The following is a 21179-nucleotide window of genomic DNA, read 5'->3' on the forward strand; positions in this document are numbered from 1 at the left end:
TAGATGGAAGCAGGCAAAGAGAGAACTTGTGCAGGGAAGCTCCTCTTTTTAAAACCATCAGATCTCATGAGGCTTATTCACCATCATGAGAACAGCACGGGAAAGACTTGCCCCCATGATTCAATTACCTCCCACTGGGTCTCTCCCACAACACATGGGAATTCAAGATGAGATTTGGGTGGGGACACAGCCAAACCATATCAGTCACCTCCCAAAGGCCACACTTTCCAATACTGTTGCGCCAGGGATTAAGTTTCAACATGAATTTTGGAAGAAACAAAAACATTCAAACCGAAACACTAATGATTGCTGGAAATGCAACAGAAACTAGGAAGAAACAAGAAAAGATTCCCCTGTAGGTTTTAGATGGGGCATGACCCCGCTGATGCCTTGATTTTGGACTTCCAGCCTCCAGAACTGTGGGATAATAAATGTATCTCGTTTAAGCCACCCAGTTTGTGGTACTTCATTATAGTAGCCTAGCAAACAAACACAGAGATGCTCCACACACCCCACCCTCAGCCCTCAAATCTCCCCCTACGAAGCTCAGAAGCATATATGAATATTGCTGTAAGGACTCTCAGATGACCTTTGGCAATAAAGCTAGCCCAGCTCCCCATGTCTCATTCATTTATTCATTCATTCATTCATTCTCCCCAGTTTTTCAAGTCCCAATTCCATGCCAGACACTATGCTGAGTCATAAATGTGAGAAAAATGCACCTGTCATCGGGGAGCTCATATTTGAGAGGGAGATGGGCTAGCCAGAGATTCTGGCAGGCAGGATAAAGAGGGTGTCCAGGTGGTTGGAATCTACCGAGGGAGGGGTTAGGGGCCAGACCCTGGCTTCGAAGGAGCTGGGGTGTTAGGCATGCAATCCAGATCCAACAGAGGCTCAGCTAGCAGGACAAGAGTGGTCTAGAAGTCTAAAATGAGAACCAAAGCTTTGGGAGGACAGAGTTGCTAAAATTCCTCCTAAGAATTGCTCTAGAGACCACGAAAGCCTGATTCTATAGTGAAGAGGTAAACAGCACCAAGGTTTTGGAAAGAAAGTCTTATTGTGAGAACTGGACTAAATCTAATCCACTCTCAGTGGTTACATGAAGTAGGAATTTTATAGCCACACACTAGGCTGCTCAGAACTCTCATCTGCCATGGGCACATGGGGCTCCTCTCCCCTTGGAGACTGTGCTACAGAGGCTGAATGGAGGCTGAAGAAAGCCTCATAAATGGCAAAAGCTTGGCAAAGGTGTCTCAAATTTGTGAGCCATCCCGAAATTTTACATGATATTGCCAATGAAGAGTTGCAAAGCAAAAGAATTTTTTCTAAGCTCTCAACAACAACAAAAAAAAACTTTGTTCAATCATGCTAGAGGGAATACTGAACCATCTTTGTGTGATTTTTGTAGTCTTTCTATAACAGTATCAAAAAATCATTGTCATGTGAAAAGGAAATCAAAGAATGCACAACCAAAAACTTGTAGGATGAAGAGGTATACTAGGCAAATTTGCAGGTAGTTAAAAAATTATGTTTCTCTTCTAGTTTGTGTGCTATCTGAGTTATTTGGTAACTTTTCTTAAAATTAATAGACTCTGGGGTTGTGGGGGGGTTTTTTATTTCCCCCCCATACCCCTGATGCAGTCTCACTCTGTCACCCAGGCTGGTGTGCAGTGGTGTGATCTCAGCTCACTGCAACCTCTGCCTCCCAGGTTCAAGCAATTCTCTAGCCTCAGCCTCCCAAGTAGCTGGAATTACAAGCACGCACCACCACGTCTGGATAATCTTTGTATTTTTCATAGAAACGGGGTTTCACCATGTTGGCCAGGCTGGTCTCGAACTCCTGACCTCAAGTGATCCACCCGCCTCAGCCTCCCCAAGTCCTGGGATTACAGGTGTGAGCCACTGCACCTGGCCAACTCTTGGGTTTGTTTTTGTGGGATTTTGTTTTTGCATGGTTTTAAGGTTTACAGAAAAATTGAGCAGAAATTACAAAGTCCCCATATCCTCCCACATACGCACTCCCATCCCAATTTATTTGGCAGTTTTTTGTAGGTTTGTAAACTGTTGTGATTCCTTAATCTAAAGAAAAATTTACTTTGTATCTAATTTTTATGTCATTTTGTATTTTTTTATGAAAGGGCCCCCCAAATCTTACAAGCTTCAGATACCCCAAAACCTGGACTAGCTTCTCCCATTGCTTCTTATCTTGGTGCATTCTCACTACGCCACTGTGAGTAGGCATATTAGAGCCAAACTGCAGACTGAGCTACAAAAAGGCTGAACAATGTAGCCAGACGCCCTGACCAGTGAGTTACTAGGGAACCAGCACTAGTGCCCAAATCCTTCTTGAACAATGTTCTGCCATCCACCCCCTCCTCACTGACAGGCAGCTGCCAGGTCAGGGCTTTGGGCTTGCACAGGTTTCCCTAGCCGAGCCCTGAGCTCACCCAACCCAGCTCATCTCTCCAGGTGGGTGCCTGACTTCTTGTCCTCTAGAAACAGACAATCGCAGAAACAGGCCGGTAATCCCTCAGCCACACATCTGGAATTCATAAAGCTCCAAAACCCAAAAGTTTTTCAAAACTCATCAGCAACAAAATCTGACCCAAATAGACAAGCAGTTATTGCTTATCTTTATTTATCTAGTTTTGCGTGAGTATGTAGATGTTTTGCTGTTGGATTTCAAAGCTGCCCCAGACCCTACAGGGATGTTATGTAATAAACGCAATATATACTATCATTACTTTCTCAAGTCCACAGCATTCTGAATTCCAAAGTACATCTGGCCCCAAAAGCATACGAAGGAGTTATAAATTTGTGCATACCCCATAGGATTTTCAGAAGGGCAAAAATGATAGCGTACAGCTGTGCATGGTGGCACATATCTATAGTCCAAGCTATATGAGAGGCTGAGGCAGGAGGATCGCTTAAGCCCAGGAGTTGGGCAACACAGCAAGACCCCATCTAGAAAAAAGAAAAATAAAAATGGTAATACATATGCATGAACTTGGAGAATTACAAAGTACTGACCAGATGTAAGTCATGGGGACAGCAGTTGTAACTGTTACTATCAATAGCAGATTCTGGTATAGAAATTCCACCATCATCATATTAAGAGTGGTTACATGAGAAGGAGAAAAAGACCCTCATTTCAATCTAAGTTGTCCACCTGAAATGTTACCTGAGAGCCAACCATCCCACCTGGACTGGGAAAAACACCACTACATCACACACCTAGATTCTGACAAAGCTCAGTGACCTGCAAGTGTAGCAAGAATCTGAAGTCCATTCCCAGTCTGTGTTATGAGTTGAATTGAGTCCCACCAAAATTCACATGTTGAAGTCCTAAACCCCAGTATCTTCAGAATGTCACCTTATTTGGGCATAAGGTCTCTACAGAGGTAATCAAGTGAAAATGAGATCATTAGGATGGAACCTAATCCACCATGGCTGTTGTCTTTAAAACAAGGACAAATTTGGACTCAGACACATGCATAGAAGGAAGAAGATGTAAACAGACACAGGGAGAAGATGGCCTTCTACAAGCCAAGGAGAGAGGTCTGGAATAGACGCTTTCCTCAACAGCCTCTGACGAAACCCATCCTGACAACACCTGGGTTTTGGACCCCTAGTCTGCTGAACCATGAGTCAATAAATTTCTGTTGTTTAAGCAGCCCAGTCTGTGGTACCGCAGTCCTAACAAACTGAAACAGTCGGTGTAAAAGCAGCATCTACTTTGTGAATGTGTCACTCCACCTTTATCATTACTCCCATGATAATGCACTGCTGGGCGTGGTGGCTCACACCTGTAATCCCAGCACTTTGGGAGACCAAGGCAGGAGGATCACTGGTCAAAAGTTCAAGACCAGCCTGGCCAACATGGCAAAACCCTGTCTCTACAAAAAATAAAAAATAAAAATATTAGCCAGGCACCTGTAACGTCAGCCACCCAGGAGGCTGAGGCAGGAGAATTGCTTGAACCCAGGAGGCGGGGTTGCAGTGAGCCAAGATCGCACCACTGCCCTCCAGCCTGGGCAACAGAGCAAGACTCTGTCTCAAATAAATAAAGTCACATGTGTGTCACAGCATATAGGACCATCTCAGTAAATCCAGCTTCAGGTTAAGCCTGCTGTTGACTGGCAGATTTTATCATTCTGCATGTTCTCCTAAAAAGTTAGCTTTGCATAAGAACTCCAATTTACAGCAGAATGAAAGCAGCATAAGGATATCTCTGCTCTTATCTACTTTGGATCTATTCTACTAAGTCAACGGGTTTGAATTTCATCTCCTGTTCCTGCCCATCTGTCAAGTTGACACATTTCAAATGAGTTGAATGAGTATTTACCAAGCTGCTCTAACCACAGTAATCACAATAGTTCCTGCTCACTGAGACCTACTCTGGGTCATGCACTGGGCTGTGCACTTAGAAACATCATGTAACTTAAAGCTCACCACAGGACTGGGAAGTAGTGGTCTTATCTCCATTTTATAGATGAAAAAGCTCATCTGCACCACTGAGCACACCACTGAGACAGACACTGTTGCAAACAAGGAGCTGTGGTCTCCACTCATGAGGACATAGAAATCCTGTTGCTGATGGAGTTTAAATATACAAAATAAGAGAATTACATGATTGGATCCATACAACAAGCTGTTGAACTGAATATAAGTGGATGTCAAACCTACGATATTATGAGCTCCTCAAAGTGCGAGCCGTGTTATGACTTTTTGGTCCTGTGGTTGTCACAGTTCTTGGGATTCAATAAAGATTTATGGAAGGAAAAGGGAAGAAGGGCAAGAGAGAGGAAGATACAAAGAAGTTGGTTCTCCACAAAAAAAGAAAAGATGTCAGTGTTCTATCTTGACCTCAAAGCAAAATGGTAGGATTTGGAGCTATTAGGGCAGAAATGAGAGTAACACATCCAGAAATGGGGGAAAGATAAAGGACAGACATTGGGAAGAGCAGATAAAATCCATATCCCAGAGAAAGACAGAGGGAAGGACACACCGCCTATAAAGCTGCGCTCCATATCTGCCGATTCTCATCCATGAATTCAACCAACAACAAATCAAAAATATTTGGAAAAAATAATAAATGACAATGCAAGAGCCAGTACTTGGGAGGCTGAGGCAGGAGGATCACTTGAACCCAGGAATTCAAGACCGGTCTGGGAAACCTAATGAGATTCCCATCTCTAAAAAAGTTTAAAATATTAGTTCAATGTGGTGGTAGGCACCTGTTGTCCCAGATACTTGTGAGGCTAAGGTGGAAAGATGACTTGAGCTCAGGAGTTCAAGGCTGTAGTGAGCTATAATCACCCCACTGCACTCCAGCCTGGGTGACAGAGCAAGACCTGTTACCTACCTAATAACAATACAACCACAAAAAAAATACAAGTTGTAAAATAACTATTTACATAGCATTTTCATTGTGTTGGGTTATCTTGAGATGATTTAAAGTAAACAGGAGGATGTACATAAGTTATGCAAATACTATGCCATTTATATCAGGTACTTGAGTATCTGTGGATTTTGGTATCCATGGGGATCCTGAACCTAGTCCCCAAATGATACCAAGGGAAAACTGTACTCCATGAACAGGAGGGAAATGCATTCCTGATCCACATTCAAGGGCTCTTCTGCCAAAGCCCTCTGCTGGGGTGGCCTCACAAAACACATTTTAAAAGCACATCTCATATCAGAATCTCTAGGGTGGGCAGAATGAGAAGGCCAATCCACACACATGCATCTCTTTGAGTACACTTTGCTATGTCTCTTTTTGTGGCATGCTTTTGCAGGTCTTAAAAGCACTATATACCATACACCCAGGTTCTACTCTGTCCTACTGATTAGGGGGAAAAACGACCAATTTATTACATGCACATACATGCACACATGTGTACACTTCTCCTTAGAGCAGACCTGACTTACTGGATTGGAATATCTTTGCTTGGTGGGGAGGTGGGCTTGCTCATATGCAGTAAAGGGATCTAAAACCACCAAGAGCTATAAAGTCCTCAAGTGAGGTCATCTGTCTTCAACTACACAGGAGCCGACTCCAGTGAGCTGGAAGAGCACCACTGCCCAAACCCATTAAAAAGAAATCATTCTCTCAAATGTCCCCACTGGTATTCAGTGGGAATTCTAGGTGCCCATGAGCCATAACTTGATTAGTTTAATGATAGGGAATAGAATAACTTACTAAATCCTCTCAGAAGAAGAAATAGACTTTTTTAAAAGATGAAATCTTTGCCTCTGAGAGCCCCAGCTATGTCTGGATCTTACCCTTCCTGGGAAACAAGTTTCAGCATACTTGTCTGAACTTCTGAGAGTCACCCCTACCTTCTGTGACAGAGACAGAGAGTGAGACATCAGATAAAGTTATCTAGATTTATTTATGTAAAAAGTTTAGAAAATCATCACCCACCTCTGGCCAATAAGTCTGCCAGCAAAGTGGATTATGCTAATTGCAGCCCTAGACAGGCTCAGCACTGCCTTTAAGTTGGCCTGCCTGAGCTCCACTTCCCAGTGTGGGAAGCCAGCTTCTCCACTGAATACAGAGCTTTCTTTCCCATTAAGCAAATATCAAAGCACAAAGGTTATTAACGGCAAGAAATTCCAGGAAACACTGATGTCAGGACTCCGCACATGAGGCTTGTTGGCAGTGCCTATGATCTTACTCCCAGTGCTCTGAGCTGTAGTTTGCCCTGAAGGTACAGCACGCAGATTAGCTTCCTAGGCTGTGTAATAGACTCTGCTCATCCTAAGGGCCCTGAATTTGTTTCCAGGGATTGTCTGGACACCTGCTGTGTGTTTTATTCTTTGTTCTTGATTTCAAAGGTGGCTCCAAGTCACCTATCCCAGCTCAGACAGAGGAGGGCGTGTCAGCTCCTGCCCACCACATGTGATCCTCAGACCTACAGTGCCTAAGCTCTTTCCCCTGGCCCTGTGTGTAGTGACAGGTTGTAGTGACAGGCTCCCAAAGAGCAGATAACTGTAGTTCCACATTCTTGGGGGAATGATTCTAAATAAATGAGACTTGGACTGGCCCTACTTATGCTCTTCACCTGAGCCCTAATCTGCTAAGACAGACATTTTCAGCAACCAAGTGTCCACTTGGTTGAGAACAGATGACATGACAGGCAAGGTGCCCACCTGGTTGAGGCAAACATTCTGCCAAGCAAGGGCCTGCTGGAATAAGGGGTATATGACAATCAGCTTCTTACAACTGGGATGCCAAAAGATTCAGCTGTTCTTCCACGTAATGCTGAGCAGTACCCTGAAGAGCCAGAGGAACAGAGCGATACCACCACAGAGCCAACAAATAGCTGCCGAACGCATGAATGACCTTTCAGCATAACCAGGTCAGCAATCCATGTTTGCCTACTCATTATTTCCTTGTAAAACCCGCTGCCCCATTTCATGCAAAATTTAGCTGAATGCATCAAGTGGTTAGTGGAGTAAGCCCTCCTACGTGAAGTTTCTAGTAATGGAAGAATTCATGTGGTCACTGATATCTAGTTTACCTTCTCTGAGTGCTGCAGATCAACACCCACCTCCTGCAACCCCCACCACTGCCTGTCAAACCCTGCCTCCCCTGCCCCCCGTCCTGCACACCAAACCACCTTCTCCTCTAGCACATCTTAGAACAGATGTGATGGTTTGTAATGTGCCTACTTAAGCTGGACTTCATTTCCCAGAATTCCCTTTTCTTGTATGTTTCCTTTCAGGGTGGACTACAAGAGAGATTCTCAGGAGAGTTAGAAGGCAGAAGGGAGGTACAGCTGCCATTCTGTAGCACATAGTTGTTGCTGATCTGCTGACTCACCCTGTTGGCATGAAGAAGCAGCAGCAGCAGCTGGGCTTCCAATTGGTCTCCTCAACCCCTGGATTTTCCTTCCATTTCTCTGTCTCTGGAGTCAGAGTTATGTGTGTTCAGCTCTGTGAGGAAGGCCCTGGGTTCCACAAGATACCCTCATTACCAAGGTCAGAGGCAACAAGAACAGACATGGGATTCTGTTTGTACTTATGGGTTTCCAGCCTGCATGTGATCTTCTGACCCACCCACCTAGAGACTTCAGGCTCCAGCATTAGGCTGAGAGACAGCCTTGCAGAGACCACTTAGGCAGCATCCGTAATTTCATAAGCTAATTCCCAATAGAATTGGAATTCCATATAAAATTATATGTTCATGAGTCTGAGTGAACCCTGTCTGATACAACAAGTAAAGGATTTTAGAGACAAAACTCCTTAAAGAAGGTACAGGTGGAGAGGATCACTAAAGTATAGAAAGCACCCGATACAGGTTATGATATGCAATAAGAGTTCAGTAAACATCAGCCAATTTTAAATGGCCAGGGTATGTGTGAAAATAAAATGTGAAAATGTTTTGAAAGCTATAAAATACTATTCAAATGCTGCTTTTATTATTACTACAGTTGGTGATATTTCTTATACTATCAGTAATATAGATAATTAAAGAATAGTGGCTGGGCACAGTGGCTCACACCTATAATCCTAGCACTTTGGGAGGCCGAGGCGGGTGGATTGCCTGAGCTCAGGAGTTCGAGACCAGCCTGGGCAACACGGTGAAACCCCATCTCTATTAAAATATTAAAAATTAGCTGGGCATGGTGGCGTGTGCCTGTAGTCCCAGCTACTCAGGAGACAGAATTTCTTGAACCCAGGAGGCAGAGGTTAAAGTGAGCCAAGGTTGCACCACTGCACTCCAGCCTGGATGACAGAGCGAGACTCCGTCTCCAAAAAGGGAAAAAAAAAAGAATATTGATGCAAATAATTGAGGAAAAAATACCTAATTCTTTTGGATTAGTCACACAGCATTTGGAATACATACTTCTATACTGAATAGCACCTATATCAACCACACCAAAATGGCTCTGCTGTGATTAGAACTCCTTCCCCTAAGGCTCACACAGGTTCCCAGGCCAGTCAGCATGGGCAGCAGATATGCAGATTACCACCTTCCTACTTTTCCCACCCAGTGGAAATTTCAATTAAGTCATGTTTCCAGAACTGGGATCCAATAGCCAGATCCCACTGTCGGGCTTCTACCTTATGAGCCAAATAGTCATATGTCCAAACACACTCAACACTTAAGTGTCTTCCAAGAGTTGAAGAACTAGCCACATACATTTTCTTCCCTCCATCTGGGGATGAGTCCTCTCTTTCATTTTCATTTCTGCTCTTTAATTCTTTGCCAACTACTCCTTTTCCTACAGACACAGCTAATTGACTAGGGCGCTAGTACCATCCTCCCCATTCCACAAGACCTGATGTATTTGCTGCCTTCTTAGGGTAGATCTCCTGAAATGACTGCCACTTCCCTCCAACCCCCAGAGAATTTCACTGATGTCTCTGCAGCTACAGGATGGGATGGCCTGGAACAGACCACTTCTAGAAGAAAGAATCAGGTATCTCTGCCTCTTTAGAACTGTGGCTGGTCTATTCAGGACCCTGTTCCAGTGCAGTCAAAGAGGCCAAGTTAGTCTTCCCTGGCTAACTCCCCCTCCCCATGATGCCACATAGAAGACAGAATCATAATCCCTTACAGCTTAAGTGTATCTTAGTTGCCTCAGTTCTAGTCTCACAACATTGAAAGACCCCTGAGACAGGATCAGGGAGGTGTCTGTGCTTCAGGAAAAACTTTCAGTAATTGGATCTTAATTCTAACAAGTCAACCGAAGAAGGCACCTTTAAAACAATCAGGAAAAATTTAATATAGGCAGTATATTCAATGCTGTTAAGGAAACTACTGTGAATTGTTCTGGGTGTGATAATTATTATTTACTGGTGAAATAAAGGATTTGCTTTAAATAGTCCAGAAAATAAGGGAGGGCAAGAGATAAGATGGGCACAACGATGATAATCATTGGATCGGGGTAAGGATACGCAGAGATTCGTAAAGTTATTCTCTATGTTTCGTATCTTTGAAAGTTTCCATAATAAAAATTTTGTTTATTTGTGAAAAACAGAGACTTTCTACTCCAGGTGAATTTCTACCCTCTCAATACCAGTGAGGATCCCAACTCCAGTCGGGAAATGAGACTCCGACATGGGGAGAGAAGACCTGGACCTTCTCTATCTAGAGGAAGAAGAGGCCGGGAGAGAAGGGACATGGAGCCTGAGGTCCTCTCTCAAAGCTTCCTCTCCCTGGATTCTGAAAGCTGCTGCTTATTGACCAATTTTTAGTGGCTGCTCCCAGGACTATCAGACCCTAAGTGAAAGTAAGGAGTAGAAATAAGAATGCATAAAGCTGTTTGGAATTATTTTTAACAAGTTTACTTTTATTATATCTTGAAATATAGGTATAGTATCATAAATGTATTTAAAGTGAAAGAATGGTTACTGTTAGAGGAAGCAATAAAACATGCTATCAAGTTCAAATCACACTCAAATATTAATAACGTATAGGCAACAGAAACTACTATCCACATTAGGTTCAACTATTAATATGAAATAGAACCACCATCTGCACTGTCAAACAGAGAATTTTTCACTTTCAGATTATATTGTTACCCAATAAAAAAGCTAGTATATTTTGAGTCCTAATGGAGTTCTCGAGGCATCTAAGCCAAAGTTAAGATTTCCAAGGGAAAACATTCTTGCAAAATCTCACGTCACCTTTTTTTAAATAGATAACAAACTTCAGCTTTCTTTCACAGTGCAGTAGACTCACCCTGCACAGTGGATCGTGTGCATGTATATAAATCTTCATCTCTCTTTTGCTGTGAGATGACAGTCCCATTAAGATGCCATCAGCCCCTCTTGTTCAATGGTCACCGAGTCTTTCAATCAACAAATATGTATTAAGTTGCTGCAATGTTTCAGACACTCCCAGAGGCAAAGGCTGCAAGGAAATGGTCTATATTCAGTGATGCAGTGAGGAAAGTAACATTTGAAGAACCTTTTTTTTTTTTTTTTTTTTTTTTTTGCAGTTTACAAAGTACGAAGAACAAAACTCTCTTTTGTCTTGAGGAAAGCTCTGAATCTGTGTCCTCATTTGAAAAAGAATGAGGACCATCATCTAGCTGAACAGTGTGGCTTGCTTTTTGTTTCATTTTGTTTTCATTCAGAAGATATTTGTTGAGTAACCGCTTTGCATCAGGCACTGTATTTCTATTGATATCACAGACAATTGCTATAATAAGCCAATGAACTGTGACAGCACCTAGCACCCAGACTGGCAGAGTGGAAGCTCCCTAAACGCCCATTCCATTCCCATTCATTTTTTCATTGGATCTGTCCGGGAACCTCCTCCGAGCCTACTTTCCCAGCCAGCGTCTTTGACAATGATTCAGTCTCTCTCCTACCACCCTGCCTCGGGCCTCACAGCACAGGCCAGCATGGGAAGCATCCAATATCCACATAGCACCCTCATGGGCAGGGCTCCCACCCATCTCAGCCCAGCCCTGCCAGCACCTCCCAGACAGGATGGTAGACCAGGGACTGGAGTCAGAAGGAGCAATGCAGGTCTGCCGTATTGAATTAGATAGATGAAAACTTCTGTTTCAGATGCTGCTGAATTCTTGGGAAACACTTGAATAAGCAATACTTTGTGTTTTCTCACAAGAAGCAGGACTGACCCACAGAAAAGACTCCCTCAGAGCCTGCAGGGGGGCTGGGCAGGCTCTGAATGCCAAGGCAGGCTTTCCCACTGGAAACCAAGGGCTTCCCACTCCCCAGCCATTAGAAACACCAATCCCTTTTTCCCTGTCGCATTGTGTCAGCGTTCACTTCTGACCAAGAAACCCCATTAATTTTCTGTGATGTACATCCCAAATGACATCACTTCAGTTCTTTGAAATTCAAAGTGCCGGATTAATGAACCACAAACTTCAAGCAAATTGGCTGCACAATCCATCACATCTGACTGCAGCTTTACCACTCCCTCAAATTCCAAAGAGCGGCATAAATTTCCCAGGCTGCTTTTGAAAATGAACACAGAAGCCCGAAACAGCAGCCCACACTGCGTTCATCCTTTCTACAAATGTTGTGTCTTCTATGTGATGGAAATTAAATGGTCCCATTCTCCACCTGGTATTTTATTGATATAAATTTAACCTGTTCAAATGTTGTATTAAATTCCAGTCTTTTCCAGAATAAACTACATTTAATTCCTCATTCCACCAGTCTATTGAAAATCTCCCTCTTGGCAGTGTTTCAGAAAAGCTATATGAATTGCAAACTCTTTGAAATTTTGTTGAAGTATTAAGAACACTACTTATCCACATATTCAACTGGGGCCTTTTTATTCCATTCCATTTCCCCAAACTCCTTTATATAATGTCAGAGCCACAAAAACCAGAAGCAGTGACTGGGCACAGCCATTCACCTTTCCTTCAGCAGCGAAAATGGCATTAACGTTCATGAATGAAAAAATATAGATCAAACTAATTACCTCCTTTTTTCCCCAAAGTAAAAGACAATCTAACATCATTCTTTTGGACATAATGCCATTTATTTCACATAAGGGGGTTTTTGTGTGCTCAGAAAAGATGATATTTAATACGTGTGAATCAAAATCCAGATTAGCTAATTAACTGATATCTGAGAATGAAATGAAGAATCAATATGCTATGAAAATTGTCAAAAGCACAGAAGAAATGTCATGCCAGGTGAGACTAGTCCATGGAGTTCAGAGTTTTCTCTGCCAGTGAAACAAAAGATTTTTTTTTTTTTTTTTTAAGACAGAGTTTTTCTCTTGCTGCCCAGGCTGGAGTGCGATGGCACGATCTCAGCTCACTGCAATCTCTGCCTCCTGGGTTCAAGCAATTCTCCTGCCTCAGCCTCCCACGTAGCTGAGATTACAGGTGCCTGTCACTATGCCCAGCTAATTTTTTTATTTTTAGTAGAGACGGGGTTTCACCATGTTGGCCAGTCTGGTCTTGAACTCCTGACCTTAAGTGATCCACTCACCAAGGTCTCCCAAAGTGCTGGGATTACAGGCATGAGCCACCGCGCCCGGCCTTGTTTTTTTTTTTTTTTTTTTTCCAAAAGCACAGTAGAATAAAACTTTGGTTAGTTGAAATCACCAGAAAATGAATCATTGCCAGATAGCCAAGTATTCCAGATAGCTGAAGGTAATGTCTTCAAATCACAAAAATGTTTTATTTAGCTTAAATGTTTCTCTGCCCTCTTATATAGAGTGCATTTATCCAACATTGCTTGGTCATTCAGTCATCACTATGAGCACCAAAAATTATTTACCAAAGGCCTAAAGACTTGCTGAATGGTGGTGGGGTATTTGCCCCTTCATTAAATTGCCCTAAACTGTTGTCCTGGATGTACCTGACAGTGATATCTGGCTTGAGTTCAGTATTTCCTCTCAGGTAGACTCCAGAAGGCTCATTTTCGGAAAGGTGATGTTGGGATGGACTATCAAGGTATCACCCTTAATGATGAAGGATTTACCTCACCCAAATCCCCAACCCTTAGTAAGAATTGGCTGAGACATTCATCATGTAGAATGTATCCAATCTAGTGGTTCCAACCTTTTTTCTTTTTTGGTAGAAGCAGGCGAATGAAGAGGTCATTTCTTTAATAGTCACGGTCACCTACAAGATGTGATGGGGAAACCCAGTCCTAACTGATCCAATCTTGAGTTACAGAGGAGGAAGGGCAGAAAATCAGAATCTTTTTTTTTTTAATTTTTAATTTCAATTAATTTTTATTTCTATATTCTGTATTTAGTTACCAAATTTGTTTAGCTACATTTAGTAATTTTATATTTAGTGATTTATTATTTCTTTTTTTCTTTTACTCTTAGGTTTTAATTATTATTATTATTATTATTATTATTATACTTTAAGTTCTAGGGTACATGTGCACAACGTGCAGGTTTGTTATATAAGTATACATGTGCCATGTTGGTGTGCTGCACCTATTAACTGGTCATTTACATTAGGTATATCTCCTAATGCTATCCCTCCCCCCCACCCCCCACAACAGGACCCAGTGTGTGATGATCCCCTTCCTGTGTCCCAGTGATCTCATTGTTCAATTTCCACCTATGAGTGAGAACATGCAGTATTTGGTTTTCTGTTCTTGCAATAGTTTCCTGAGAATGATGGTTTCCAGCTGCATCCATGTCCCTACAAAGGACACAAACTCATCCTTTTTTATGGCTGCATAGTATTCCATGGTGTATATGTGCCACATTTTCTTCATCCAGTCTGTCACTGATGGACATTTGGGTTGATTCCAAGTGTTTGCTATTGTGAATAGTGCCACAATAAACATACATCTGCATGTATCTTTATAGCAGCATGACTTATAATCCTTTGGATATATCCCCAGCCATGGGATGGCTGGGTCAAATGGTATTTCTAGTTCTAGATCCTCGAGGAATCACCACACTGTTTTCCACAATGGTTGAACTAGTTTACAGTCCCACCAACAGTGTAAAAGTGTTCCTATTTCTCCACATCCTCTCCAGCACCTGTTGTTTCCTGATTTTTTTAATGATTGCCATTCTAACTGGTGTGACATAGTATCTCATTGTGGTTTTGATTTGCATTTCTCTGATGGCCAGTGATGAGCATTTTTTCATGTGTCTGTTGGCTGTATGAATGTCTTCTTTTGAGAAATGTCTGTTCATATCCTTTGCCCACTTTTTGATGGGGTTGTTTTTTTCTCATAAATTTGTTTGAGTTCTTTATAGGTTCTGGATATTAGCCCTTTGTCAGATGAACAGATTGCAAAAATTTTCTCCCATTCTGTAGGTTGCCTGTTCACTCTGATGGTAGTTTCTTTTCCTGTGTAGAAGCTCTTTAGTTTAATTAGATCCCATTTGTCAATTTTGGCTTTTGTTGCCGTTGCTTTTGGTGTTTTAGACATGAAGTCCTTGCCCATGCCTATGTCCTGAATGGTATTACCTAGGTTTTCTTCTAGAGTTTTTATGATTTTAGGTCTAACATTTAAGTCTCTAATCCATCTTGAATTAATTTTCATATAAGGAGTAAGGAAAGGATCCAGTTTCAGCTTTCTACTTATAGCTAGCCAATTTTCCCAGCACCATTTATTAAATAGGGAATCCTTTCCCCATTTCTTGTTTTTCTCAGGTTTGTCAAAGATCAGATGGCTGTAGATGTGTGGTATTGTTTCTGAGGGCTCTGTTCTGTTCCATTGGTCTATATCTCTGTTTTGGTACCAGTACCATGCTGTTTTGGTTACTGTAGCCTTGTAGTATAGTTTGAAGTCAGGTAGCGTGATGCCTCCAGCTTTGTTCTTTTGGCTTAGGATTTTCTTGGCAATGTGGGGTCTTTTTTGGTTCCATATGAACTTTAAAGCAGTTTTTTCCAATTCTATGAAGAAAGTCATTGGTAGCTGAATGGGAATGGCATTGAATCTATAAATTACCTTGGGCAGTATGGCCATTTTCACAATATTGATTCTTCCTATCAATGAGCATGGTATGTTCTTCTATTTGTTTGTGTCTTCTTTTACTTCACTGAGCAGTGGTTTGTAGTTCTCCTTGAAGAGATCCTTCACATCCCTTGTAAGTTGGATTCCTAGGTATTTTATTCTCTTTGAAGCTATTGTGAATGGGAGTTCATTCATGATTTGGCTCTCTGTTTGTTACTGGTGTAAAAGAATGCTTGTGATTTTTGCACATTGATTTTGTATCCTGAGACTTTGCTGAAGTTGCTTATCAGCTGAAGGAGATTTTGGGCTGAGACAATGGGGTTTTACAAATATACAATCATGTCATCTGCAAACAGGGACAATTTGACTTCTTTTCCTAACTGAATACCCTTGATTTCTTTCTCTTGCCTGATTGCCCTAGCCAGAACTTCCAACACTATGTTGAATAGGAGTGGTGAGAGAGGGCATCCCTGTCTTGTACCAGTTTTCAAAGGAAATGCTTCCAGTTTTTGCCCATTCAGTATGATATTGGCCGTGGGGTTTGTCACAAATAGCTCTTACTATTTTGAGATACATTCCATCAATACCGAATTTGTTGAGTTTTTAGCATGAAGGGCTGTTGAATTTTGTGAAAGGCCTTTTCTGCACCTATGGAGATAATCATGTGGTTTTTGCCATTGGTTCTGTTTTTATGCTGGATTACGTTTATTGATTTGCATATGTTGAACCAGCCTTGCATCCCAGGGATGAAGCCCACTTGATCTTGGTGGATAAGCTTTTTGATGTGCTGCTGGATTCGGTTTGCCAGTATTTTATTGAGGATTTTTGCATCGATGTTCATCAGGGATATTGGTCTAAAATTCTCTTTTTTGTTGTATCTCTGTTAGGCTTTGGTATCAGGATGATGTCGGCCTCATAAAATGAGTTAGGGAGGATTCACTCTTTTTCTATTGATTGGAATAGTTTCAGAAGGAATGGTACCATCTCCTCCTTGTACCTCTGGTAGAATTCGGCTGTGAATCTGTCTGGTCCTGGACTTTTTCTCTTTGGTAGGCTATTAATTATTGCCTCGATTTCAGAGTCTGCTATTGATCTATTCAGGGATTCGACTTATTCCTGGTTTAGTCTTGGGAGAGTGTAAGTGTCCAGGAAATTATCCATTTCTTCTAGGTTCTCTAGTTTATTTGCATAGAGGTGTTTATAATATTCTCTGATGGTAGGTTGTATTTCTGTGGGGTTGGTGGTGATATCCCCTTTATCATTTTTTATTGTGTCTATTTGATTCTTCTCTCTTTTCTTATTAGTCTTGCTAGTGGTCTCTCAATTTTGTTGATCTTTTCAAAAAACCAGCTCCTGGATTCATTGATTTTTTGGAGGGTTTTTTGTGTCTCTATCTCCTTCAGTTCTGCTCTGATCTTAGTTATTTCTTGCCTTCTGCTAAGTTTTGAATGTGTTTGCTCTTGCTTCTCTAGTTCTTTTAATTGTGATGTTAGGGTGTCAAATTTAGGTTTTTCCTGCTTTCTCTTATGGGCATTTAGTGCTATAAATTTCCCTCTACACACTGCTTTAAATGTGTCCCAGAGATTCTGGTATGATGTATCTTTGTTCTCATTGGTTTCAAAGAACATCTTTATTTCTGCCTTCATTTCGTTATGTACCCAGTAGTCATTCAGGAGCAGGTTGTTCAGTTTCCATGTAGTTGAGCGGGTTTAATTGTTTCTTAGTCCTGAGTTCTAGTTTGATTGCACTGTGGTCTGAGAGACAGTTGGTTATAATTTCTGTTCTTTTACATTTGCTGAGGAATGCTTTACTTCCAACTATGTGGTCAATTTTGGAATAAGTGTGATGTGGTGCTGAGAAGAACATATATTCTGTTGATTTGGGGTGGAGAGTTCTGTAGATGTCTATTAGGTCTGCTTGGTGCAGGGTTGAGTTCAATTCCTGGATATCCTTGTTAACTTCTGTCTCATTGATCTGTCTAATGTTGACAGTGGGGTGTTAAAGTCTCCCATTATTATTGTATGGCAATCTAAGTCTCTTTGTAAGTTTCTAAGGACTTGCTTTATGAATCTGGGTGCTCCTGTATTGGGTGCGTATATATTTAGGATAGTTAGCTCTTCCTCATGAATTGATCCCTTTACCATTATGTAATGGCCTTCTTTGTCTCTTTTGATCTTTGATGGTTTAAAGTCTCTGTTTTATCAGAGACTAGGATTGCAACCCCTGCTTTTTTGTTTTCCATTTGCTTGGTAGGTCTTCCTCCATCCCTTTATTTTGAGTCTATGTGTGTCTCTGCATGTGAGATGGGTCTCCTGAATACAGCAAACTGATGGGTCTTGACTGTTTATCCAATTTTCCAGTCTGTGTCTTTTAATTGGACCATTTAGTCCATTTACATTTCAGGTTAATATTGTTATGTGTGAACTTGATCCTGTCATTATGATATTAGCTGGTTATTTTACCCACTAGTTGATGCAGTTTCTTCCTAGCATCTATGGTCTTTACATTTTGGCGTGTTTTTGCAATGGCTGGTACCTGTTGTTCCTTTCCATGTTTAGTGCTTCCTTCAGGATCTCTTGTAGGGCAGGCCTGGTGACAAAATCTCTAAGCATTTGCTTGTTTGTAAAGGATTTTATTTCTCCTTCACTGATGAAACTTAGTTTGGCTGGATATGAAATTCTGGGTTGAAAATTCTTGTCTTTCAGAATGTCGAATATTGGCCCCCACTCTCTTCTGGCTTGTAGAGTTTCTGCTGAGAGATCTCCTGTTAGTCTGATGGGCTTCCCTTTGTGTGTAACCCGACCTTTCTTTCTGGCTGCCCTTAACATTTTTTCCTTCATTTCAACTTTGGCGAATCTGACAATTATGTGTCTTGGAGTTGCTCTTCTCGAGGAGTATGTTTGTGGCGTTCTCTGTATTTCCTGAATTTGAATGTTGGCCTGCCTTACTAGGTTGGAGAAGTTCTCCTGGATGATATCCTGCAGAGTGTTTTCCAACTTGGTTCCATTTTCCCCACCACTTTCAGGCACACCAATCAGACGTAGATTTAGTCTTTTCACATAATCCCATATTTCTTGGAGGCTTTGTTCATTTCTTTTTCCTCTTTTTTCTCTACACTTCTCTTCTCGCTTCATTTCATTCATTTGATCTTCAATCGCTGATACTCTTTCTTCCAGTTAATCGAGTCGGTTACTGAAGCTTGTGCATTTGTCATGTAGTTCTTGTGTTATGGTTTTCATCTCTATCAGTCCTTTTAAGGCCTTCTCTGCATTGATTATTCTAGTTATCCATTCATCCATTCTTTTTTCAACATTTTTACTTTGTTTGTGCTGGGTATGTAGTTCCTCCTTTAGCTCTGAGAAGTTTGATCGACTGAAGACTTCTTCTCTCAACTCGTCAAAGTCATTCTCCATCCAGCTTTGTTCCATTGCTGGTGATGAGCTGCATTCCTTTGGAGGGGGAGATGTGCTCTGATTTTTTGAATTTCCAGCTTTTCTGCACTGCTTTTTCCCCATCTTTGTGGTTTTATCTGCCTTTGGTCTTTGATGATGGTGACGTACTGATGGGGTTTTGGTGTGGGTGTCCTTTCTGTTTGTTAGTTTTCCTTCTAACAGTCAGAACCCTCAGCTGTAGGTCTGTTGGAGTTTGCCTGGGTATCATCAGCAGAGGCTGCAGAAGATAGAATATTGCTGAACAGCGAGTGTTGCTGTCTGATTCTTGCTCTAGAAGCTTCGTCTCAGGGGTGTACCCCACCGTGTGAGGTGTGAGGTGTCGGTCTGCACCTAGTGGGGGATGTCTCCCAGTTAGGCTACTCAGGGGTCAGGGACCCACTTGAGCAGGCAGTCTGTCCGTTCTCAGATCTCAACCTCCATGCTGGGAGATCCACTGCTTTCTTCAAAGCTGTCAGACAGGGGCATTTATCTCTGCCAAGGTTTCTGATGCTTTTTGTTTAGCTATGCCATGTCCCCAGAGGAGGAGTCTACAGAGACAGGCAGGCCTCCTTGAGCTGTGGTGGGCTCCACCCAATTCGAGCTTCCTAGTGGCCTTGTTTACCTACTTAAGCCTCAGCAATGGCAGGTGCCCCTCCCCCAGCCTCGCTGCCACCTTGCAGTTAGATCTCAGACTGCTGTGCTAGCAATGAGGGAGGCTCCATGGGCGTGGGACCCTCTGGGCCAGGTGTAGTATATAATCTGGTGTGCCGTTTGCTAAGACCCTTGGCAAAAGGCAGTATTAGGGTGGGAGTTACCCGATTTTCCAGGTGTTGTGTGTCTCAACTTCCTTTGGCTAGGAAAAGGAATTCCCTTCCCCCTTGCACTTCCCAGGTGAAGGGATGCCTCACCCTGCTTCAGCTCTCACTGGTCGGGCTGCCCCTGCAGACTAGCATCGACTGTCCGACATGCCCCTGTGAGATGAACCCGGTACCTCAGTTGAAAATGCAGAAATCACCCATCTTCTGTGTCACTTATGCTGGGAGCTGGAGGCTGGAGCTGTTCCTATTCGGCCATCTTGGGCACACCCCCCAAAAATTAGATTCTTAAGAGTTTGCTGGCTGTGGCAGTCAAGTGCTTCATGGAAAAATCTAGAGAACCATAGAAAAAAATAAGCCATAGAAAAAGTCCAGGCTAACAGAGGGAATGGGAAACATCAATATCACTGAAGGGTTTCCAGGTAATACTTCAAGATAAACCAATTCATTAATCTAACTACTGCAGTAACATCTCCATTTTTCTGGCTTGTAAAATGTTTTAACAGTACCAACTTCCAAATGTTCATACATGTACGTCAATGCATACAAATTTTCTAGAAACTTGAAGCCATTTAAAGTGATTAGAAACTTTTTATTTTCCCATTTCACATGTAAGTCTTTTCAAAGTAGACCACATGGTTTCTTGCCTACTTAGACAGGAGTTGAAGAGTCTCAACCACTCTTCTCTCAGTGTCCATGAGTACTTGACTGTGGAGCAATTGGTCAACATTCCTTGGGATTTCTCCCCAGCTGAGCCACTTTGGGAACATGTATTAATGTTTCTGTACTTGAAAAACACAGAACATAACAATACCTACCTCATAAAGTTGCTGTGATCATCAAATTAGATCATGTAAGTAACTAGACAAGCATGTTATATTCACAAAGAGGAAGATTCTTGACACCCATATCAATTTATTCTGGATTATGTGCCTTCTTTATTTCTTGCTTTTGCTTCTCAATTTTCTTCTGTGTTCAGCCTGAACATGTAGCTGTCATCCATCCCTTTTCATGTTTTCAGACATTGTGTTTCTTCTATTTTTTTTTTTTTTTTTTTTTTTTTTTTTTTTTTTTTGGAGGTGGGGAGACAGAATCTCACTCTATTGCCAGGCTAGCATACAGTGGCACAATCTTGGTTCACTGCAACCTCCACCTCCCGGGTTCAAACAATTCTGCTGCCTCAGTCTCCCGAGTAGCTGAGGCTACAGGTACACACCTCCATGCCCAGCTAATTTTTGTATTTTTAGTAGAGACGTGTTACACCATGTTGGCCAGGATGGTCTCCATCTCTTGACCTCGTGATCCACCCGCCTTGGCCTCCCAAAGTGCTAGTTGTTTCTTATTTTCTATGGGTTGTCAAAATGAACTGAAGGCTCTTAAACTTGTGTGTAAAACAAGATAAAGTAGGTCCTGAGTTGGGGTCTCCTCTCTGGCCTAAAACCCCTCATGAGATTTGGTGGTGGTTATTTCTGATACCCAGTGGTCTTCTCTCATTACTCAATGGTAGTGATTTCCAGGAGTGTGACCCTGGATATGTGATAGAAGACTG

The sequence above is a fragment of the Macaca nemestrina genome, chromosome 7 (assembly GCF_043159975.1).
Source record: "Macaca nemestrina isolate mMacNem1 chromosome 7, mMacNem.hap1, whole genome shotgun sequence".
Classification (NCBI taxonomy): domain Eukaryota; kingdom Metazoa; phylum Chordata; class Mammalia; order Primates; family Cercopithecidae; genus Macaca; species Macaca nemestrina.